Below are 25,667 nucleotides of genomic sequence, written 5' to 3'. Positions count from 1 at the left end.
AATCACTTATTAATTTATGTGGTATATATCTCTGAATTCCTGTTGTTGCTATCTCTTTGAAAACATTCCACAAGTTTTCTACACTTAGATTATCAGATCGGAAGGAGTGATGACTGTCTCTTAAAAATTTTATTTATTTTTATTTTATTTATTTTTAGATTTATTTAACCTGGCAAGATTAGGACCATCAGGCCCTCTTTTACATCTAACCAGGCATTCTACTTATTTTACATTCATACGTTTTAGTAGGCATGTTAAACTACATCTAGTACAAAAAGTGAAATAAACAATTAGAAAGGTACACCTGGAAAAATACATACATATAGAGTTTATATTCGTAGATCATAAGTACTGTTATAATTAGACATTATTGAAGAGACAAATTTTAGATAGGAGTGCTGGCAACAGGGAGTATGAGGGAGACTCATGGTGAAGGGAGGAGAAGAATAGACATGATGAAACATAATAAGGAAATATAAAGGAAAAGAAGATTACCTGGAAGGCATCTCAGGAGCAAGATAGGAGACGCTAGCTTTGCTATTTGACAGATGAGAGGATTGGCCTAGTACATTAATTTTGTGGAGAACTTTATGAGGATGATAGTAGGAAATGCTTCAACTTCTTCTTAAAAGCAGCAGGGGATTGAATTTGGCGCAAGGTAAGGGGCTGTTTGTTCCAGAGGCGGACAGCGGCAACTGAGAAGGAGTTTGCAAAACTTTTTGTTTTGTGAGTGGGCACAGTTAGGATACCAAATAAGAGTGACCTCGTGTTTCGATTACGATGGCATGACAGGTTTTTAATCTCTGAAGCAAGGTACTGGGGTGCTTGCGCGACGTGGAGTCTGTGAAGTAGACATAGAGTGTGGTAGTCACGCAATTTGTCCGGCTGCAGCCACTTTAGCTGGGAGTATGAAGCACTAACATGATCATATCGGCGAATGTTGCAGGTGTAACGCACACAGGCATTCATGGTTAGCTCTAGGCGTCTTTTGTTTTCACTACTCGTGCCTTGTTGAATCACATCACAATAGTGGAGGTTCGGTAGAACGAGTGCTTGCACGAGCTGGCGTTTCAAGTCCTGTGGAAATATGCTCCGAAACTTTTTGAGAGCATAGAGACAAGCAGACGTCTTTCGGCACACTGCGACTATATTCTCCGCCTAGTTGAGATGCTCATCCAAAGTTACACCCAAGTTCTTCACTGTTTTCTGATATGGTATTGGAGTACCGTCGAGCAGAATAGGAGGTAGCCATTCGCGGAAATCTGAACTTATTAATTTCTGATGGGCTATTAAGATTACTTGCGTCTTTTTTGCATTTAGTTTAAGCCCCAGGCTTTTCGCCCATGTCACTACTGAAGACAGATCATCATTCATCTGAGCGATTGCAGTGTTTACGTCTTCAGGTCCGACGCTTAGGTAGAGCTGGAGGTCATCGGCATAGAAATGATATTTACAGGAGGACAGAACCGACGAAATATCGTTGACATATAAAGAAAACAAAAGTGGTCCTAAGACTGATCCTTGTGGCACTCCCGAGGAAACATGTTTCCAGGAAGATTTTTCATTTACGCAGACAACACATTGCTGTCTGTCTTTTAAGTACCTTTCAAACCATCTCATTGCACTATCAGAGAAATTAAGCTGTTGCATTTTTCTGAGCAATATGTCAAAGTTAACAGTGTCAAAAGCTTTGCTGAAGTCCAGTAGCGTCAATATTGTTGCCTTTCGATTGTCGATGGCACATTTCAGGTCATCTGTTACTTTAATTAGAGCAGTGTTTGTGCTGTAATGTTTACGGAAACCGGATTGAAATTTGTCATATAGGCTGAATTCATGCAAGTGGTCAGTGATTTGGTCATGAACAATATATTCGAGTGCTTTGGAAACAGCAGGCAGTATGCTAATTGGTCGGTAATCACTAGGCAGTTGCGGGTTTTCGATCTTAGGGATGGGTCGAATTATGCTTCTTTTCCATGCAGTGGGGTATATTCCGTTCACGAGGGAAAAATTAAATATGTCAATTAAGACAGGTACTAAGGTATCGGCAACATTCTTAATCATGGTTATACCGATACTGTCGTTGCCTATTGCATCAGAAGAGATTCTCATTATTGCTTTTCTTGCCGTATTTGTTGTTACATGTTTTAGATGGAAGCTATCGTTGTTAGTTATCCTGTTTGGGGATTCTTGTGGACGGTAATTATCAGCCGTGCTGGTATTCAGAGGTGCAGAGAAGAATTCATTTAATTCGTTAGCTGACACATGAAAAGTAGTTTCCTATTTTGCCTTTCCGACCCCCAAGCTACGGAGATTCTTCCATAGAGTCGTGGGCGTCAGATCGCTGCATACAAGGGAGCGAGCGTGCCTGATTTTAGCACTGCGAATGCATTGTTTCACTCTGTTCCGTAGCTTTCTGTATTCTTCGAAACGCTCGGGTTTCGGATCTGCCTTGAAACGCCAGTGGGCAGCATCCCAATTAGTGATCATTTGACGTAATTCAGCTGTCAGCCATGGAGCAGGAGACTTTCTTACACGGATTGTGCGCACAGGTGCATGTTTGTCATAGAGGGCAATGAGTTTATCACCAAGTTCATTAATTTTGCCGTAGATTGTAGGTTTTCTGATTATTTGATGCCATGAGATTTCTGAGCAATCGGCTGTTAGAGCGTCAAGGTCAATACGTTTCATGTTCCTACAAGTTATGTAACGCGATTTCATCCTTGGGGGCTGATCAGAGTAGGCCAGGAATATTACATCATGTGCTGAGAGGCCAGGGGCCGATGTTTGACCAACATCTCTTACTTTGTCAGTCTGTTTCGTTGCGATTACGTCTATAAGAGTATGACTGTGCGCCGTATGGTGTGTAGGTTGTAATGGAAGAATGTTCATGCTATTGCAACTAAAAAATCTTCTTAGGTTTATTGCGGAGGGAGTGTCTCTTAGCAGGTCTACGTTCAAGTCATCCATTACGATGACATGTTCGTATTGACACTGGAGTGAATGTAATTCCGACTGGAAGGAACTCATTGAGTTTATTTTTGGCGGCTTGTACACGACGCCAGTCAAGAATTCCCGGCTTTGTATATTTATTTCAATGAACATGAATTCAGCCTCTTTTTCTTCAGCAGGATTTGACGTACGTAAGACTTTAGCTTTGAGATCTGTTCATACATACGCGCCGACCCCGCCACCTCGCTTTTTTGATCTGTCTGCCCTAAGAAATGTGTACCCTGGGAGATGAATAGATGCAGAGGATATGTGTGGTTTCAACCACGTTTCAGATATGAGGATTACGTGGTAGTTTAGTTAGTTGAAGAGGAGGCTAAGTTCTTCGTAATGTGCAGGTAAAGACTGGATGTTGCAGTGAGCTGCTAAAAGCTCTGACGCGTTCCTCTGAGCAGCCTGGAGTAGGGTGGCAGACTGGTTTGTACCTTTGTTAGGCACTACCTGCCGCGAGGGGCACTGGCCGGTGCTTCCGCCAAGTGACATAACACAGGGGTGTCCGAGATTTTGCGCGCCCTGTTTGTCACTCCGCGAGTGCCGAAAGAAAGGCGACTGCAAGAGATTTCCTGAGGTTGGGGGAGTATAGAAAATGGATTAGTGGTAATCGGTGCAAGGAGAATATGACCAATAATAGTGACGGCTGTGTGTCACTGTGTATCCTATGTCGTAAGAGGAGAAATGTAATTAGCGTATTTGAAACAGGTTAGGGTGGAAATAAGGGAAAGGGGAGTGATTTAAGAGGCCGATGCTGCCAGCAGAGAGAAGTAAGCTTAATAATTAATAGACTATCGTAGGAAGCTAGAATTAAATTGAAATTTACTAAAGTGATACTGGTAATGATTATCGTAGGAAGCTACAATTAGATTGAAATTTGCTAAAGTGATACTGATGGTGATTTTTGTTATGAACAATTTAAACCGAAGAGATGGGTGATTAATGAACTAAAGGAGAGACTAATAATTGCAATAGAACTATTACAGAATGGAAGGGAATAAACTGAGAAAATGAAAAAAGTATTAGCAGTAACTAAAATTAAGTAATGGTTAGAGCTACAGACACAAAAAAATAGTGAAAAGTTAATACAGTTACAAAAACAATTAGTTGAAGGTACAAATATGGGTATAATTTAAAAGTTAATACAGTTACAAGACTATATCTGAGTATAGGGCTGTTACAATTTGCAAATGGTGTTAAGTTTGCACTTTTGGCTCGAGTAGCTTCACTTAATACTATTCAGTTCTGTCATGTTTGTGACTGTCTTCTTTCCAGCTGCTGTCTTAATGATTACTCTGCCATCCTGAGTCCACACATTCTGAAGACCGAAATGGGATATGGCATTGTTTAAAATCTTTAGCCGTTCGTGTGTCAGATCTTCTCTTATTGTAAGCCCTGTCCTTACTAACTTCTTCTTCTGGGTAAATATCTCTGCCCTTTTTCGGTACGAGAGAAATTTAATTATTATTGGACGAGGTTTGGTAGCACCTGGTAGTTTTCGTCCCACCCGATGGCTCCTGTCAATGTCTGCCTTGGTCACTTCAACACCTAATTTTTTACGCGCAACCTCTATAAGCAGGTTGTCTGTGTCTTCTTCCTTATTTTCTGCTACTCCAAACAGTCGTAGACTATTTCGCCTTTGGTACTGTTCTAGCTCGTCTGTTGCGGCAGATAGTTTCACTTCTAACTCTCGTGTCTTTTTCTCGTATTCAGACACCGACTTTTTAAGTGCTGTAATTTCGGCAGTATTGGCCTCAACAGTTTCACGCATTTTGGCCAATACTGCTGCCGTTACAGTATCTGATATAGTGCCTGCTGTCAGATCGAGATTGTTTTTATCGCGAAGCGCAGCGTTTACCTCAGAGCGGACCAGCTCCGCTATACCAGGAGACGCGGCCGCACCTTCCGCCAAGAGCAGACCCGCCGCACCTGCGGCTTCCCCGCTGCTGGACGCGCTGCTGTTGACTCTTCTGTTTACTATTTTCTCGAAGATATTGGCGGAGCACAGAAAAAAATAGCACTACTGCACAGAACACTGTTGTTTACACGATTTCCACTTGTACTAGACAGCACCACCTGCGAGAACACCTTCGAAATCAACTAAATTTCGCGAGCCGAACTTAACACGTGTTACACTGCAGCCGCCATGACACGTTAAGAGCATTTTTATCAGCTTCTTTAAATAGATATGCTTTTCTTTTCTTTTTGATGGTTGTAGGTGTTACGGTATTCAGCCTAGCAGCAACTGCCTTGTGGTCGCTAATCCCTATATTCGTCACAACACTCACTATTTGTCCAGGATTATTTGTTGCTAAAAGGTCAAGTATGCTTTGGCAAGCCGGCCGTTGTGGCCGAGCGGTTCTAGGCGCTGCAGTATGGAACCGCGCGACCGCTACGGTCGCAGGTTCGAATCCTGCCTCGGGCATGGATGTGTGTGATGTCCTTAGGTTAGTTAGGTTTAAGTAGTTCTAAGTTCTGGGGGACTGATGACCTTAGAAGTTAAGTCCCATAGTGCTCAGAGCCATTTGAACCATTTTTTTTTTTTTTTTTGCTCTCACAACCATTTACGCTTCGAGTGGGCTCATGAACAAATTGTTCAAAATAATTTTCTGTGAAAGCATTCAGTCAATTTCGAATGATGTTTTATGCCTGCCGCCGACGTTAAACGTATAATTTTTTCAGCGTATCGAGGGGAGACTGAAGTCACCACCGACTATAATTGTATGAGCGGGATACTTATTTGAAATGGGACTCAATTTTTCTTTGAACTGTTCAGCAACTATGTCTTCTGAGTCGGGGGGTCGGTAAAACGATCTAATCAATAGTTTAGTCCGATTGACAGGTGTAACCTCTATCCATACTATTTCACATGAACTATCTATTTCAATTTCGCTACAAGGCAAACTACCTCTGACAGCAATAAATACTCCATTCCCAACTGTGTTTAATCTATCCTTTCTGAACACTGTTAGATCGTTTAAAAAAATTTCGGCTGAACTTATTTTCGGCTTTATCCAGCTCTCTGTACCTACAACTATTTGAGCTTCAATGCTTCCTATTAAGACTTGGAGCTCTGGTTCCGCATGTCTGGCCATTTAGGGTAGCTTTTGTCGCAAAAAAGCAGCATGTTTAACAATTTAGCGTAGCTCCTGTCTCAGACGTCGTCTTCCCCGTACTACAAGGCATCTCTTTCACAACAGCCATAGAGAAATTTACATACATAGTCCGTGGAATATACCTGTAGCTACACGCAAGCCTTTCCAAGAAAAAGCGATCCTGCATTAAACGAATGACAGTCGCCTAGAACTGTGTTAACACCTAGGTGGTGCCATAGAAATACAGAAAAGCTCCAAGGCCGACTAATACCTACAGGGCAGTACTAGGAGCGATCTATAATCGTGGGACATGCTTTTTATTTCAAGGATCTCCCTATCTGGCCTCGCAAGTGTTGGACCTCAGATAAAGTCTGGGAACGTACCGGGAATCGAACCCGGTTCCTTTCGCAACGAAGGAATTGATTGTGTCTAACAATAATATTGCTTGACTGTCATGTTGATGATGATTTCCTTGACAATAGGTAAATTTTTGTAATATCCGATGTAGCCTGCTGAGTGTCATATTTAATGTTGTGGACGGCATGACAATTATAGCTAAGGCTTTAATAATTTTATTAGCAGACACAGACCATTCTTGACTCCAGAACAGACCAGTTTCGACGATCGATGATCTGTTGGGAAGAAAGGAAAACATAAGGGGAAATGATTATGTTTGGCAATGACATAGTTCAAACGTCATGTTGATGATGTTTTTCTTGACAATAAGTAAATTTTTGTAATATCTGATGTAGCTTTCTCAGTAGTTACCATATTGTGGACACTAGTACGTGGCCGAGAACTACACAGAAAGGAAAATTTCCCGTCAGTTCATTATCTGAAGTTGGCGTAACTGGGACATGTAGTCTTCATTACGCACGTGTTTAATTATACCCATAAAAATAGTGTTTTCATTCGCTGCACGGGAATTACATTTGACAAAAATTCACGGTGCACTGATACGCTTTTCAGTTTTAGCTAGCAGAAGGATAACCAGTTTTGCGTTTCATTGCTATAGTATGGCATTCATAACTTAGTGGATCCATTAATATTTTGCAGTGCCCCGCAGCACTGTTGCTTTCAACTGTTCTGCTTTGTTTGTGTATAATGTGGCACGCAGTATTTGAGGCAACACAGGTAAATATTTGAAATCACTCTGTTTTACTAAGCGCAAGCCACGCTTTATGCCTGAAGTGGCGCGCGTCGCTGTATTCCACACAAACGCTGTTGCAGCAGCTGGAAACACGTATTCGTAGTTAATAGGGAGATATCATTGGCCGCACCACACTCGCTGTGTTGTGCTATTAGGCCGCTGCCGCTTTTGAAATCGGAAACACACCGGTCCCTTTGAGTTTGTGTCACACGTTAGCTCTACCGGTCTGCAGTTAAAAATCAACCGCCAAATCATCTTTGTCGTTTCACGCTGCGAACTGTTGGTGTGCGTCAAACCGTTGGTTTCCAGTTTCGAACTGATGTGGACTTTGGCAGAGTTTTGGGGAGTTTGGGATGTGACGCTCTGTGTATATGAAACAAGAGCATCGATTCATACAGCTGAAACAAAAGAAATTCAGAAAACTGATGGACGAAGTTGAAGCAGCTATCAAACAGCTGAAATTCAAACACTAGCGTGAAATTTATATACGAGCATCTGTGCGTCAGTTATCTTTTGTTTTTATTTTTTCATTGTATTGTGATCTGATTCACTTACAGGCAACATCTAACAGCAAACGTGAAACTGTACAAATGAACATTCCACTTGAGGTCATGACGCAGTAATTAGTGGTAACATAGATAGCCGTATAAAAGAAAAGTAGTACAGCTGGAAAGACGACGTCAATTTTGATCCGATGATAGCATATGACACCTGGGGCGTAGTGACGTAACTACCAGAGCTCCATCTGCTCACAGTCAGATGACTCAGTGTAGTACAGACGTGTGGAGCAAGCAGGCAACCATGCCACGGAGGTTGTTACAGCCAACTGATCGAGTTTGATAGGGGTCAGTTTTTGGCCTTACAAGTTGCGGTGTGGTCCTTTCGTATAACTGCTACCCACGTTGGACGTGCTGAGTCTGTTGTACGACAATACTGCTATCAGTGGTCACGTGATCCTTCTCACACCCATGCACGCGACACAGGCGCCCGCCATGATCGTCGTATTGTAAAGGCAGCAGTGGCAGACTGTACAGCTACCACATCACAGATGACAGGGCTTGTGAGCCCAAACGTGTCAACACGAACTGTTGCGAACCGGTTATTAGCATGGGACTACGGGCACGGACACCTCTACCCCGTCTTCCAGTCGTGCCACAGCATGACGTGCACGACTCGACTGGAGCTGTCAGAGGACCTCTTGGAAGAAGGAATGGTGTGCCGTCGTCTTCAGCGATGAAAGAAGATTCTGCCTGCATGATCGTTTGCACGTACGATGTAGACCTGCTGAGCACTGTCTTGCAGAGTGCATTCGTCCAAGAGACTTCGTCCCCACTCCATGCCTTATGTTCTGCGGTGCGATAAGCTTCAGCTCTCGTTCAGCTATGTTGTTTCTGTAGGAGACGATAACCAATACTCGGTATGTGCAGAATTTTGTTAGGCCACTCTTTTGCCGTTTTTGTAACAGGAAGGTGATGTGTTGTTCCAACAGGTTAATATTATCCCACACACTGTCCATGAAACTCAACATGCTCTACAAAACGTGCAGCAACTTCGCTGGTCAGCACGATCTTCGGATTTGTCTCCAGTAGTCCACGTGTGGGATGTGATGGAGTGAGAAGTGACTCGTGCGACTCGCCTCCCGACATCTCTTACAGAACTATGTGAACAGATCGAGTACACGTGGCGTAACATATTCCAGAACAGTATTCGCCACCTGTACGATCGACTGGGTGCCAGAGTCACCACCTGCATTGCCGCTCATGGACGCTACACCGTGTACGATTATGGATGTTTCAGCATGGATCGATACTTGGCACCTCACAACCAATTGTGTTACGCGTCTGTAAATGTAATCATTTCATGTACTCTACATGCACTGTTGCAACAATAAATGTTGAGTGAACTGGAAACGTCTAAAAGGGTGCACCACTTTTTACCGACAGTGTATAACGTAATAAATGTCATGGAGTGACAATTACATACAAAGACAGACTGATAAGTTAGGCAAAATATATGATAAATTATATTTAGCTGCATTAAAGCACAAATCCTTCACCTACATAAATATTTATTTCGCTATAGGACTGCAGTTGATCTCAGTACACTTGTCTTAACGAGGTTACGTGTTTCAACATGCAGAAAAGAAATTTCTCACAAATTCTGCACAGTGTGCACTTATAGCATAGGTAAATTCTTCATTCTACAATTCTTTTACCTCTCTGAAAAATCAAAAATTCCATGGCATGAAATCTCCTGAATTCTCAGCAGACAACAGTAATGGTAGGGGTTCCCTTGCGGACGGAACATCAATTTAGGGGAACTGTAGTTCTGCAGTTGATGCCTTCGCACAGACGTTTTCCACGCAGAACTAGTAAGCTACAGCTATCGAGTCTGTGAAGGATCGTACTAACAGGTTATGCCATCACGATCGACAATTCGACAGGTCAACCGTTTAAGACTAAGAACGCAATGGGTTACAGCATTACGCTGGAATCGCAACAGACTTGTAAATTTCGTTTTCTTTCTCTTGTTGCCATGTTAAAATTAGCTTCTTTTGCAAAAAAAAATGTAATGGAGCTTGGATAATTTCACCTCACTAACACTCTAATGCAGCTGCAATTGCTACAGAATCCTGAAACAATCTGTTACAAAACAGACAACTGAGGAAACTTCAGGTCAACAGTGAGCCGTGCATGGCTCGCTGTCCCACCATTTGGTATTTTACACCCTGTTGTAACGTATTTCCATCTCACAACGTTGATCTAAATTACTGGCGTTGCTGTTTTGCCTGACCGTCATCGGCGCTAGTAGCGCGCACCGATATATCCCCTCTGATAGGATGTTTGCTCGGCTACTATGACTGCCCAGTTGTCATCTGTCTTGGGGTGAGTCGGAACGTGCGAGGAGGAGAGTTCACGGGGGCAGTTCGGGTCGTGAGTGGGGCCCTGTCAGGGAGTTGCAACGCATCTGGAGCGCAGCCCGGGTCAGCAAGTCACCAGCTTGCAGCAGCAGTGAGCCCTGCGTGGACATCGCCCGCCCGTCCGTTGCCGCCACGCATCACTTACGCCGGGCCTGACTTTTGGTGGATTGTTGGTCGGTCGGTTGGTCGAAGGATATCTCCGTGCGGCTTACAAGGGGAGGCCGCCAATTGTGAAATTCAGATTCGATTCGTACTGCGCATAATAAAAGCTCATGGCTAGAGGTGTAATGTGGCAAAGCACCAAGATGCACTTCTCAGCCGTTGTCGAGAAAATCGACAGTTAAAAGAAACCGTTGCGGTGAAATACTCTCTACGAGTAATGATTTTATACAGCGTCGTAGCGCAGCGGTAAGCCCTCGGGTTCGTAATCCGAAGGTCGCCGGATCGAATCTCGCGCCATGCAAGTTTTTGTTATTATTAGTATTTTGTAATTCAAATATATATATATATATATATATATATATATATATATATATATATATTAATGAATTGCTTGTGCATGTTGGTGAAGACGGATCGCTCTCCAATTGTACCGCCTCCATTTTACCGTTTTTTTTTTTAACAGGGTGTACCAAAGCTCTCCCGTCCGCACTGATTTTCGACAGTGTTATAAGTTGCGCTAGGGACCGCATCTACCTTCTTTCGAAGTTAGCACGCAACTACGCTGTTATGCGGCGGCTCGTTTCGGCCCATTCAACATTTGTCCTTCAAGTGTAACGAGCGAGTAACGGAGTTTGTATTTCATACCCGCCACAGCGAATTTGTGTTCGTGGGGTCTCTATTCTAATTCGAACGTTTGACTTACGCTATACGTATTCGTTTCGGAATATCGTTTCTACGTCTTCCGTTAACTATACGTGGTTAACATTATGAAGACAATTAATAACATTTGTGAAATACAACTTTGTTTGCGGAAAACATAATGATGTTCGAAGTCGCCAGTTTTTCCGCGACAAACGACTTTCAACAACTTATTATATGCATAATTGTTGCAACTGATTGTCGGGAATTATATATATATATATTTTAATTACAAAAAACAAATACTAAAAAAAATTGCTTGGTGCGAGATTCGATCCGGCGACCTTCGTATTACAAACCCGAGCGCTTACCGCTGCGCCACGACGCTGTGGAAAACTACACCTCGTAGAGAGTATTTCACCGCAACGGTTTCTTTTAACTGTCGATTTTCTTGACAACGGCTGAGAAGTGCATCTTGGTGCTTTGCCACATTACACCTCTGGTCATGAGCTTTTATTATGCGCAGTATGAATCGAATCTGAATTTCACAATTGGCGGCCTCCCCTTGTTAGTCGACTAGGCCCGCGGGCTGTCTTATTTCACAGCTTGAGATCTTCGCGTTCAAGGTACGTAACAACTAAAGTCATTCGCCACCTATCGGCTGTCTGATGGTTTACAGCGTAAGACGATCCCTCGTAGGGAAGTGAGTACCCGTGTCCGAGTGCTCTATCATGAGGTACACAGAAGGCAGGTTTCATTTCTGGAATTTGTATTCAAACATACGCATGCAATGCGCCACCATTCTGCTGTTAGTTTGCAAGGGAAGTCTGTTTGATCCAAGATGTACTTCCCATCGTGCTGCTGCAGATACCAATGTCTCTCGATATATTATCCACAATCCACATGTTCTAGACACGCTGTAGGAATATAGGTCAGTCAGTAAGGTGAGTTGCACAAGGTCGCCACGGCGAGTTCCAACTTAAACCACATCGAGTGTCAGTGGGACAAGCATGACAGACGTGTTCGTGGTCACTATCGTACGCCACAGACTCTCCAGGAACTCTCATGAAGAACGGGAGCGGATGCCACGCAGTGACCTCCGTAGACGAGTACGGAGCATGCCACGTAGATGTCAGGCGATGACAAACGCTCATAGAAGGCATACACATCATTGAAGCTCCCAAAGCCCAATGAAAAGCAACCAGGGAGACGGGATGAATATTTCCACTTTTTTTTCGACCCCTGTCGGACATTTCAGTTCTCATTATGTAAATCAGGTAGGGAACGGGCGTACCCAGCGAGCGGCAGGGAGGGAGGGGGTGAGGGCAGCTGCCCCCCCCCCCCCCTAGAAGATATTCGCAGTTTTTCACTAGATTACTGTTTTATTTAATAAGAAATGCTGCATGTTTTCTTGGATTGTACAAGTGCGTTCTTGTATTTAAAATGTTTATTAAAAGCAGTTTATCACTAGTTTACTGTTTCATTTAATAAGAAGTGCTGTATGTTGTCTCAAGTCCTTGTTTCCTGAGACTAGTATGACCTGCCCCCCCCCCCCCCCTCCCCATCCAGTTCAGATCCTGGGGACGCCCTTGAGGTAGGGTATAATTATGTGTTACTGTATGCTTAATTTGTGAAAGATAAAGGCATAATTTAGTAACATACCCAATCCTCAGTTATTGCTCAATAAAGTACGGGAGACGCTCAAACTCGTGTTCCCTAATTGTTGTGAGCAGTATATATCAGCAGTCTCACAAATCGTCTAATGACAGTCGCCTATCAGAATACTATAAATTTTACGAGCGCTACTTCAGAAGAAACTTTAACCCATAGCTAGGAACCTGTTACACCTGCAGTGCTCGTGAGTCACATTTAAATTTATTTACACACCATAAAATGCATCAATTGAGAAATATTGGAGCACGTGAGGCAATACTGGCCCTACGACTTATCTTAGATGAAAGATTAAGGAAAGGCAAATCTACGTTTCTAGCATTTGTATACTTAGAGAAAGCTTTTGACAATGTTGACTGGAATACTCTCTTTCAAATTCTGAAGGTGCCAGGGTTAAATTCAGGGAGCGAAAGGCTATTTACAATTTGTACAGAAACCAGATGGCAGTTATAAGACTCGAGGGACATGAAAGGTGTTGTATCTAGACAAGACAGCCTAGACACAATGAGAGGAAGCCGAAAGGCACGCGCTAAGCTCACGCAGATGGGCGTGAGGTCTGAAACAGGATACGTAATGAATGCTATAAAGAAAAGTACGTAGCTTCTGGAATACTTAACTTTAATCCATCCTTGTGGTACATCGCTCTTGATGAGACAAGTGAGACTCTTTAGATACAAGCTATGTAAGGCTAATGGCGCCTTGCTAGGTCGTAGCCATTGACTTAGCTGAAGGCTATTCTATCTGCTCTGCAAATGAGCGAGGCTTCGTCAGTGTGCATCGCTAGCTACGTCGTCCGTACAACTGGGGCGAGTGCTAGTACGTCTCTATAGACCTGCCGTGTGGTGGCGCTCGGTCTGCTATCACTGAAAGTGGCGACACGCGGGTCCGACATGTACTAACGGACCGCGGCCGATTTAAAGCTACCACCTAGCAAGTGTGGTGTCTGGCGGTGACACCACAAAAGGGAGGTAGTGGTTGGGAAGGGAGTGAGTCAGGGTTGTAGCCTCTCCCCGATGCTATTCAATTTGTATATTGAGCAAGCAGTAAAGGAAAGAAAGGAAAAGTTCGGAGTAGGTATTAAAATCCATGGAGAAGAAATAAAAACTTTGAGGTTCGCCGATGACATTGTAATTCTGTCAGAGACAGCAAAGGACTTGAGAGAGCAGTTGAACGGAATGGACAGTGTCTTGAAAGGAGGGCATAAGATGAACATCAACAAAAGCAAAACGAGGATAATGGAATGTAATCGAATTAAGTCGGGTGGTGCTGAGAGAATTAGATTAGGAAATGAGACACTTACAGTAGTAAAGGAGTTTTGCTATTTGGGGAGCAAAATAACTGATGATACTCGAAGTAGAGAGGATATAAAATGTAGAGCGGCAATGGCAAGGAAAGCGTTTCTGAAGAAGATGAATTTGTTAACATCGAGTATTGATTTAAGTGTCAGGAAGACGTTTCTGAAAGTATTTGTATGGAGTGTAGCCATGTATGGAAGGAAAGATGGACGATAAATAGTTTAGACAAGAAGAGAATAGAAGCTTTCGAAATGTGGTGCCACAGAAGAATGCTGAAGATTAGATGAGTAGATCACATAACTAATGAGGAGGTATTGAATAGAATTGGAGAGAAGAAGAGTTTGTGGCACAACTTGACTAGAAGAAGGGATCAGTTGGTAGGACATATTCTGAGGCATCAAGGGATCACCAATTTAGTATTGGAGGGCAGTGTGGAGGGTAAAAATCGTAGAGGGAGACCAAGAGATGAATACACTAAGCAGATTCAGAAGGATGTAGGCTGCAGTAGATACTGCGAGATGAAGATGCTTGCACAGGATAGAGTAGCATGGAGAGCTGCATCAAACCAGTCTCTGGACTGAAGACCACAACAACAACATGTATCTCTACCCTTCTAATTAACATTCTGTTATTGATTAGCGCTCATGTGTGTGTGTTATCAGAGATTATTATGATAAGTAGTGGTTAATTGTGGACTGATATTTAAGTTTTATTTGTTAATAAACCCCTGTCCGGTAATGCATTCTTTAATATTTTGATGAGAGAACCAATACCCAGGAGTAATTTCGTAGGCCCATCCGTTTTTATATCGTTATTCCATACCCTAAAAGTTTTCATTACCGTACCTGAATCTATGGGGAGCGATTTTTCGGTTGGTCGGTCCAGATCAAGTGGAACAACATGACAGACAAAAGAGATGCCGTGCTCTGTTGGCATCTCTCGTATCGGTCAGCGAACGACGGCACCAGTATTTTCGAAAAATTCGCACGCGAGAATGTGATTCAGGGTGTCATATCTCGGGTTCCGTTGATCGCACAGGTAAGGGGTCAAGTGTTTTGGACAGTTCTTGGCCTAGCGACCATTTCTGGCGTATTGGAAGAACGGGCGAACTGTAGCTATGCTACCGTACAGATTCAAAATTCCTCCAGCCCAGGAAAATCGTACAAATCGGTTGGTTCTTTTGCAATTGGAGGGGTCTAGGGTGGACCTTAGAGCGCACAGTATGCTCATGGCCATTTCCTGAGAAAACCCCGAAAATCCATGGTTTTTGTATAAAAATTATTTTTCTGTACGAAAAGTACCAGTTGTTGGAATGACTACATCTGTTATTTCTGTTCATGTCATGTAGTCGAAATTTTTATCATATGTTCTTAAGACGATGCTCTCGAGGAAATTCGAGATTTTTTTCGTTATCATTATCTCTTACTGCGAACCAGAGGGTCAAAGCTACCGCACTTGCTGCGTAAAAATGTGCACGAATTTCCAGCGTGAAGCGTTAAATTTGATTTTAACTGTTGTAGTGAACACATGAACAGGGCTCTGTGGTCACCAAACTATGTTTTCAGTCAGCATCTTTTCGCCAATAAAACTTCATGACGCGCTCTTTCTGTATAATTGGCACTTCACACCAATACAATTATGCCCAAAATGACGGACGAAAGTTACATAAAACTGAAAAGACTGCAAACTCAGAAAAATATTTCTAATAACATTTCTACTCTTTTAAGAAACAAATCATAAGCGCGGCATTGCTGTGAGAAAGGCGCCGACTTCACACGCACCTCGCAATCCACTACGACGGGTAGGCTGGTCACCCACGAACAAGAATCCAGAAATTTTTCGAAGTGGGATCGAAAAGGATGGAGCCTGATAACCAAGGATGACTTGGTGAGGGGAGTGCAAGCTGACCCCACCAATGACAATACATTCGAAAATTCAGCAGCCTTGAGGTGAAGCGTGGGGAAAGAAGAGCAAAGCTCCTGAGCTGTATCACTCAGTCTGCGATTCTATTGTAGCTCACATATCGCAGGCAGCGCGTGAGCCATCCATCGAAATTAAATCTGCTCGAGTGCTCTAGCAATAAATTCCTTAGTCATGGATCTCTTACAGCCTTGATTTCTGAGTCATATCAGTCTATTTTCAAAGCGATTTTCAGACTCTGAGTTTGATTCGTGAGTTCATCTCAGTGGTATCAACCAAAGATCTCAACGCCACACGAAAGGGGGTAACTCTCATTGATACCACAAACATTAGCGATGTCTCGTTGCAATCCACAACGAAGAATGGAAGATGCTAAAGAAAACATGCTAAGACACGCCCCATCTCTCAGCATTGCAGCGCCCTTACAAGGAGGTCGATATAGAGCCGAGCACGGAAGCGCACTGGTCCAGTATGTGACCTCAGTTGAGGCGGTCAACATCATCGTGTACGACCAAAAACTTATTCATATCTCAGATGGAAATGTATTTTTGTAACTGTTGCACATTGTACTTCTAGAGAAGAGTTTGCTAGTTAGTGTACCGAGTGCTGCTTTAATAGTCAACGATAGCTGTAAATTATCAACGACTTCTGTGGCAAAGGATTGTATCAAGTTAAGTAATCTTTTTACCATTCATGTAATAATGTGAACTAATATTTCATATTTTGTAGTTCCGATGAGCCATCTCCCAGACCATTCAAAGAACCCTGAACTTTCGGCTGGTCATAACATTTTGTGACGTGCTCAGTTAACATTCTGTTTTGGATTATTTTCCTTTTCGTCCAGTGTCCGAGTATGACTTATTGCTTCCACTTTCTGACTTCAACCTCTAATAACACTCACTCGGACACAGCCGCTGCGGTCTAATTACTACAAACCAAATACACTGCAAGAACATTATGAGACACGAAACAGTCACTGCAGTTGCGACACAGTGACAGCAATATGCACCGGGCTGTGGTTTTACCTGGAGAGCAACTACGCACAAAGCAGCGGACGGAATATAGGTTAAGCTGTTTTGAGAATCACCCCGCTAAGGCTGCGAGTACGTGGAGATGCAGAGACAAAACCCGCCAGCTGTCATCAGTCTCCACACAACTGGTAGTACTGGCGCCATGTCAGCTGCTTCTGTCATCATACTTCGTCGATTCCATCACATGATGTGTCCAAATAACTACTTCCCCCCTTTCCCATTTACATTCGCATTATTGTCATGTCTATGCTCAATCGAATTGGCCCTGGGAAATTTGTAGTAATAAGTAAAAACAGTCGTTGTTACGCTGTATCTATGTTTTAACTACTGTAATACTAGACGATTTCGAGTGGTGGTGAAAAATCTCCGTCCTTCTCCCTCAGCTCAATTTGTCCTTACATTTCTCTCTATATTTTATTTAATTTTAAAATACTGAAAAAATACACTTCTAGTTCAACAGGATCATACTAAGGAGCAAATCCACTTGATAATGGAAAGAATCAGTACATGAAATTAACATTAAAGAAATAATAATAGAGTAATGGAAATCAGTATAGAGGCATGACTCTATGAAAGTAATAGTACAATGAATAAACTTGTTGTAGCTGGGATTCACAGTCTTAAAAATTTTTTGAAGGACATCATCTTTCCGCCATTGACTGTTATAAGTTTTTATTACACTATTGCAATTTCGGCCTTAGGCCATTGTCAAGTGCTGCTGAAAATTACAGAATGTTTAAAAAATTATTTTACAGATTCATTATGTATCTCGACGTTGTACCGATTATACAAGACATAAATACACTCGTGACGTTGTTACACAGTGCGAGCACACGTATTCAAACACTGTAAAACAACATGTGGACTTACAGAGTATGTTGTTTTACAATGTTTGCATACGTGTGCTAGCACTGTGTAACAACGCCACGAGTGTATTTAACAGTATTGACAACGACATACAGATGTGTCACCTTACATTAAGTTGACGTGGCTTAAAGCCATAATATGTAAGTAGCATGGTTGCATAGTTAAAATGTCTTGCATAATCGGCACAACGTCGAGACACATAATGAATATGTAAAATAATTTTTAAGCATTCTGTATTTTTCAGCAGCACTTGATAATGGCCTAAGGCCGAAATTGCAGTAGTGTAATAAAGTCTTATAACAGTCACGGACGGAAATATGATGTTCTTCATAACAGTACAGTGTTTGAAGCATTCACGTATCGAATTTACTATGAAAGCAGTAGATACATATGAGACGTAAACAATCATGACGGATGGTTCAAATGGCTCTGAGCACTATGGGACTTAACATCTGTGGTCATCAATCCCCTAGAACTTAGAACTACTTAAACCTAACTAACCTAAGGACATCACACACATCCATGACCGAGGCAGGATTCAAACCTGCGACCGTAGCGGTCACGCGGTTCCAAACTGAAGCGCCTAGAACCGCACGGCCACACCGGCCGGCAATCATGACGGAATTACAAAGTTTATTTCATTACGCAAGTTACAAAATAATTCGTTTGCATTTTATGGATAGATTCTGGCATAAAGGAACTGTTGTGTTATTGCACTGATAATACTTTGTCCAACCTCCATTCTTCCTATTTACCTAAAAATTCTATTCGGTCTTACTTTTGTTAGGGTTTGTAGTTCTCGCTGTGAAATTGTCGCCCATTCCTCTAGTGCCGACCTTTACAGCTCACATATGGCCTCAAATTGCCTTCCACTGCAATAACATGCCCTGCAAGTACTCCACAAAGGTTTTCCGTGTAATTTAAATGCGTACTGCGTGCAGGCCAGGAACAGAATTCGATGTCTGCACACAGTTTTTTGGTTCTAGCAGAACCATACACAGGTGCATTATCTTGTTGAAAAATTAGACTTTAGGTCCTCATACATTCTAATCGATTCTGTTTCTAGCGACTTATTCCACATTTTAAGAGTTAATTCTAGTGTTGATTCAAGCAATGCGTGATTTACCTTTAGCGCGGAAGGTTGCCACAAATATAACTCTTCCACCACCAAAATTTCTCTTCATTCTTACCTGTTGCTCTGTACTCAGATCATGCCAATAATACTGAAATGCTTCCTGTCCACCAAAATTAAACTTCTTCTCAATACTGAAGCTCACTTTATTCGAATCTGAAGTCCATGAGACACATTTTTCAGCAACCTCCAATCCAGCCTCTTTTTGTTTGGGTGTTAATGCAGGTTTCTGCAGTGTTTTCTGAATGCAACATGTTTGTCATGTGACAAAATTTTATCATATACGTCTAGCAGTTACTGTCAACATTAAATCAGCAAGTTAAGAAGAATAGCGGTTTGAGGCCCTTGCTTTGAGCTAAAATAAGCCTTTCTATGTCTCAGATAATGTTCTACGTCGTGAGCCCACTCTAATGAAATTATCAATCACTGTACTTGACAAGTTCAACTTCTTGGCAATGTGACGATTAGAGAGTTTCATTTCTCTGTACGTACCGATCTTTGCTTTTTCGTCACAGGACAACTGTTTTCTGCGTGATATTGTCACAGTCGTCGTTTATGTACACAATATTAACTGTCACTAATGGTGTCTGTTTCCTGTCTGCAATAAAGGCACGTACGCACACACTAACACCGCACAGAACCGACTGCCTTTATACCGAGTTACACATTCTACCACCTGAATCGTTGATGCCTTGTTATATACTGCACTACCGCCATTAAATGCGATACAGTTTGACTGCATTTGTTGGTACGCTGGATTTCATATTATTCTGTACAGGTACTTCAACCGACAATGTTAATTTTCCTGAAAATATCCATGTCTTTATCTGATTTCCAATACGATACATTAAATAAAATGTATACGAATCCTAGGCAGACGACAAGCTTCGAGCGTATATGTATATGCATAATCAACAACGTAAGACATAAATAAGCTTAATTTTTTCCAGAAATTCCCACGCAGAACAAACGGAGAGAGCAATGAGTGAATTCCTTGAAGTCCAAGATTAATGCTAAGATTTTTGAACTCTTTTGGTGTCTCACTGAAAGTGGATGCAGCAGAACAATGAACACCTCTCTGTACGAAAGTTAAGGACGTGCGAACCAAATGCAGAATCGACTTTTGCCTTGTGTTAACTGAGTGAGAGCTGGTAATTCTTGGGAATAAACTCATATCGTTAACAACAAACGACAATAAAGACAATATATGAAGGGCTTATTTCAATAGTGGTACAAGTCCATTTTTGCTCATTCTGAGATACAGTGTCCTAAAGTTATATGAGCGCTGAAAAATCTGCAGTTGAGATACCATAAATATTCAAGTATATGTACTTGAACATTTCTGGTATCTCAACTGCAAATTTTTCAGCACCCATTTAACTTTAGGACTCTGTATCTCAGAATGAACAAAAATGGACTTGTACCAGTATTGAAATAAGCCCTTCATATATTGAGACGGCAATCTTGGGATACCAGACTCCTGAACAAGAGGCGACAAGAGGTTAATGAATTAACGCCACATATTGCTCGAATGCCAGTTTCTGTACCAAAAATTATTGTAATTCTAAACTCTCCTGTGTCTGCATTGACCTATATGATATTGTGGGGCCGCCTTAATGCAAAACCATTTTGTTCAGTTACTTCCCTAAACTAATTTCAGAGAAATATCACCATCACCAGTGGGATTCCTTATTCAGTAACATGCAGAGATTAGCACCCTTATAGAACATTACTAAAAGCGTTATTATTTGTGTACTGTTTGGCTCCAGATACTGTATTGCGTCAGTAGTACACGAGAATATGCTGAAATGTAATGTCTCAAAAATCAGAGAGGTATTTAAATTAAACAAACGTTATTGACATTTTAAATCTTTATTCTTCATGTCTACATAGTTATTTCTCAACATAGGCACGCTGCTGACGAGCCGATTTCTACTTATGAGACATGAGTTTGTTGATTCCGTCGCTGTATAATGTTTGACTTTGTTGACGGAGACTCTACGTCATCTCTGCTTGCATCGTTTCATCACTGTCAAAAAGAGGTCCTCAAAGACGTTCTGGGAAGTTCTGGAAACAGATTAAAATCGGATGGGACCAAGTCGGGACTGTATTGTGGATGATCGATGACAATGATACCAAGACGTTGGTATGTTGCAGATGACGTAGCGCCGCGTGTGGTCTGACACTGTCATGCGGATGGACATTTGTGGACGAACCCTTCAAATTCGAAACTCGATTATAGTACGTCGCTTACCACGCCCCGACGTAGTTGAGGTACATACTGCCCTATTGTAGGATACAGTTTGGAGCCGTCTAGCGGTAGAGGACTGCAAATAAGCAAACATTTAAAGTAAATGTGTAGGTTGTCAGCAACTTTTGTTTCATTTTAAAACCTTTGAAAGTTTTCACCTAAAAAATTCGGTGGCATTTCTTTTTAGCCTGGCGTCGTATCTCGTTGAGTACTAGTTTAGTAGGTCGTTTTATTCAGTTGAGAATGAGAGTGTTCCAAGAGACCAGTTCCATTACGACCTGCGTCCTGTTTTACCATAGACAGACTGCTGAACTGACGCAGTATTCATCTATGAGGCAATGATAATCCCTAGCCTACAGTTACGAAGAGCCATCGACACTGGTTTGCGGTGACACTGAATGAGGAATTGATCAATGAGTAAAAGACAAATTTCTGCTTCGTCTAATGTTGCGACAGCATACACTGTCGCACCTACCAACTAGCGCCCAGTGTAACTAATACTGACTGATAGTGATGAATCGCACAAGCCTACTATCGACTGTACAAGCTTCCCGGTTACACGTTCGTGGCAGGAAGATCTAGGGCTGATCACTTGGCTATAAACAAGTCATATACATCAGCCAGGAAATTTATTTCATGCAGCTCTACACACTAGTCTGCCCAACGCAAGATTTTTCATCTTCAAATGACTACCGCAACCAACATCCATTTGAAACTGCTCACTATACTCGTTTCTTGCAGTTTTTACCCTTACACTTTCCTCTAATACTAAACTGATGATTTCTTGGTTTTTCAAAATCTTTGCTATCAACCACGTTAGTTAAGTTATGCCACAATTTTCTTTTCCCCCTAATTCGATTCAGTACCTTGTCATTAAGTAGCCGATCTACCCATGTAATCTTCAGCGTTTTTCTGTAGCACCACATTTCAAAAGCTTCCATTCTCTTCTTGTTTCAATTGATTTTCGTCCACGTCTCTATTCAATGCTACACTACAGAGAAGTGCCTTCAGACAAGACTTCCAAACTGTTAAATTTATGTTCGCTGTTAACAAACTTCTCTTTTTCAGAAACGCTTTTCTTGCCAGTGCCTATCTGCATTTTATATCCTTTCTACTTCGGCCATCATCAGTTACTTTACCGCCCATAAAGCAACTCTCATCTACTACCTTCAGAATTTCATTTCCTAATGTAAGTCACTCAGCATCGCCTGCTTTAATTCCACTATATTCCCTTACCCTTGTTTTACTTTTGCTTATGGTCATCTTGCGTCCTCCTTTCAAGAGGCTGCCCATTCCGTTCATACGCACTACCAAGTTTTTGGAGTCTCTGGTAGAACTGCTGCGCCATGGGGCAAACCTCAAAGCTTTTTACTTCTTCTCCCTGAATTTTAAGTCTTTCTCCAAATTTTTCTTTGGCTTTCTTCTCTGCTTGGTCCATGAACCGGTTGAATAAAAAGACTACCAGTAGAAGACAATAAAATTTCATTTTACTTCAACGTTCCTCGCTTCTGTTTCATACCGCTATTATATGTCTACCTAAACGATCGTATTAATGTAAACATATTTTTTAAACTCTTCTAACTCCGATAATTTCTACGCGCTTGTGAACTCGAAATTGAAACCTATGTTAAGTTACAGAAATAGAATAGGATTAAAAAAAGCAATAATATTTTATCGAAGTACCCCTCACCACGTACTAATCAGTGAGTGGCGTGACAGAAATAGTTACTGTATGCTGGGATCAGCTTTGCTACACTTCTAGAAATATGTTTCATTAGCTGCATTTCAAGTAAACTATGTAATTCAAACTTAGGGAAGTCAGTTAAAATTTATAAATAACGAAAAAGTTCGCAATTTAAAATTACTTTCGATACATTCTGCAGAAATATTATCTTACAATAAAATCAGTGAACCTTGCTCTTTTCGGTTCGACTGTAGAAGATAAAAGAGGATCCATCACTTACTGAAAAGGGCCGCACAATATCGAGTGCTACCTTTAACACTGTTTGAATTATTACTACATATGTGAAAGATGTCGAAAATTTATCACCCGAGAGTAAAGTGAAATAAATGGTTACTGGTTCCATAGGACTGGAAGTAAAAAGGCAACGCTTTTAGCGTCACAAAAAAGGTCAAACGTTCTGGGTACGCCAGCCAGTGTGGTTGTTTATTTGAGCTGCTTCCGGCGCACGAGCGGCCTTCCGGCTTACATCTCGTTTCACACACTGCAAGAACTTTACACACGCTACTCACACGTCTCACAGGCGGGGATGACGGAGAATCTCTTGGCTGCATTTCTGAGATAACACACTGTCCAGGTAGCAGCAGCAGCACCGGCAAATCAAAGGAGCGAAGGCGAAGGAAGGGAGAAAATGGCTGTGCTGCTCCTTGCAACTGAAAAGAATCTTCTGTGAATAAATCGCATTGGATCTAGAAATCAAACTCTCATAACGCCACGAGTAGGAAGAATGTGACCAAGAGCCTTCGAAGGTGAACTTGTACTAAATAAACAGTTATATGTCTGTTTACAAACCGCTGGAGAATTTGTTTTCAACATACTACTTATTATAACGTTTGTGTCGTGAATTTATTTTTAACGTAATTCATTTTTGATACGTAAAAACCTTTGTACTAGGAAGACATCATGTTTACGCCGGTGACTGTTATCATGGCTTAAGGCAAAAACATCTTCACTTGATAATGGCCTAAGGCCGAAATTGCAATAGTGGAAATAAAAAATTTAACGGTCACTGGCGTAAACATGATGTCTTCCAAGAAATTTCACATGACTGTGAATCCCAGTTATGAAAAGTTAATTTCTTTATACGAGGGTTGTCTAGAAAGTAAGTTCCCATCAGTCGCGAAATGGAAACCACTGGGAAAATCTAGTAAAGCTTTGCACAGATGTGTTTGGCAGTGTCTCTAGTATGCCAGTCGATCGTGTTGCGTTCCCTTTTTCAGTTTTGAGTGAATAGTGAGCACGTAAAGATTCGTAGGGAATAGCGTCTCCCACCAAGTATGAGGGGCCTGGTTAGAGATTTCGCCTGTGTCATGTAACCCACATAACACAACTGTCGAGCAGTTTCTTCTTCATGCCAATTCTCGGCCGCACACTGCAGGGGCAATGAAGACGCTTCTGCGGCGTTTCCAATGAGAAGTGTTTGATCACCCACAATACAGTCCGTAATTGGCTCCCCCTGAGTCTCATCTCTGCTCACAAGAACCGCTGGCTATGAAGACAAAATTTTTCCACAGACAACGAGCTCCAAACCAGTGCAGATAACTGGCCGAAAGCACAGGCGGCTGCTTTCTATGACGAGGATAATGAAAAGTTGATGCAACACTACGACAAAACTCGAAGTTGGAGCGGCGGCTATGTAGAGAAGTAGATGGAAGGTGTACCTAGCTGTTGCAATAAAACGGTTCTGGTTTTCACTGTGGTTTCCATTTCGCGACCGGCCGAAACTTACTTTCTGAACAACCCTCGTATAACGTCTTAAATTTAGGAATGATGTAGGGCGTTATTTACCAAACACTCGTGATGGTCCAGAGTGGCTAGCGATGATTGCAAACGACTGTAATGTTTGCCCCGACTCAACCAAAACTCCAGCTAAAAATTGACATGTTATTCATTTATATTTTATGAGTAATCTGGTATCGGGAATGTCCGTCTTCGATGTCTCGTTACAGGGTAATAATACAATTATGATTTATTGGGTATCTTTTTTCTGTATAAATACCTTCTCGACTGTGAAAATAACTGTATATGCACTCGACGAGCCGCGCAGATTGGCCATGTGGTGGTCTAAGGCTTGCATGTCACGGATTGCGCAGCCCCTCCCACCGGAGGTTCGAGTCCTCCGTCCGGCATGAGTGTGTGGTGTCCTTTAGTTACTTTATTGTCTATGTTTAGGGAACAATGACCTCAGCAGTTTGGTCCCTTAGGAATTCACACCCAATTGAACATTTTTTGCACTCAACGAACGTACAACACAAAACACAGAGTACAATCTGAAAAGTACTGTGACGCGGTTTCCGTCGCTAACACAACAACGCAATGCAGAGTTGTTTTGTTCTTCCATAGCATTCAGTGAACCAATTCACGAAGTACGCTTCGGCCAACTCTTCATCAGTAAATCTGTGCACACTGCTGTGAATCACCGTTAACGTAGGACTGATACTGCCGGAAGAGAAAATCACAGACCGAACCGCGTAGTGCTTAACGCAAACTTGAGGGTGAAGAGAAAATTGGGAACCTTACTGCCATCGGCAACAAGTACCGTGAGTGAACGGAACAAGATCGATTCCATATAAAGCACACATAGCGCAAAACTTGGCCATTTATGATATTATGCAGATACTTTCAACCAAATATAGTACACGGGGAAATACGGGTAAGTAATCAAACGAAATGCAAATACTCATCCGGCCGTTGTGGCCGAGCGGTTCTAGGCGCTTCAGTCTGGGACCACGCAACCGCTACGGTCGCAGGTTCGAATTCTGCCTCGGGCATGGACGTGTGTGATGTCATTAGGTT

This window comes from Schistocerca piceifrons, chromosome 3 (genome assembly GCF_021461385.2).
Source record: "Schistocerca piceifrons isolate TAMUIC-IGC-003096 chromosome 3, iqSchPice1.1, whole genome shotgun sequence".
In the NCBI taxonomy this organism is placed as follows: Eukaryota; Metazoa; Arthropoda; class Insecta; order Orthoptera; family Acrididae; genus Schistocerca; species Schistocerca piceifrons.
Note: the sequence above shows the minus strand (reverse complement) of the source record.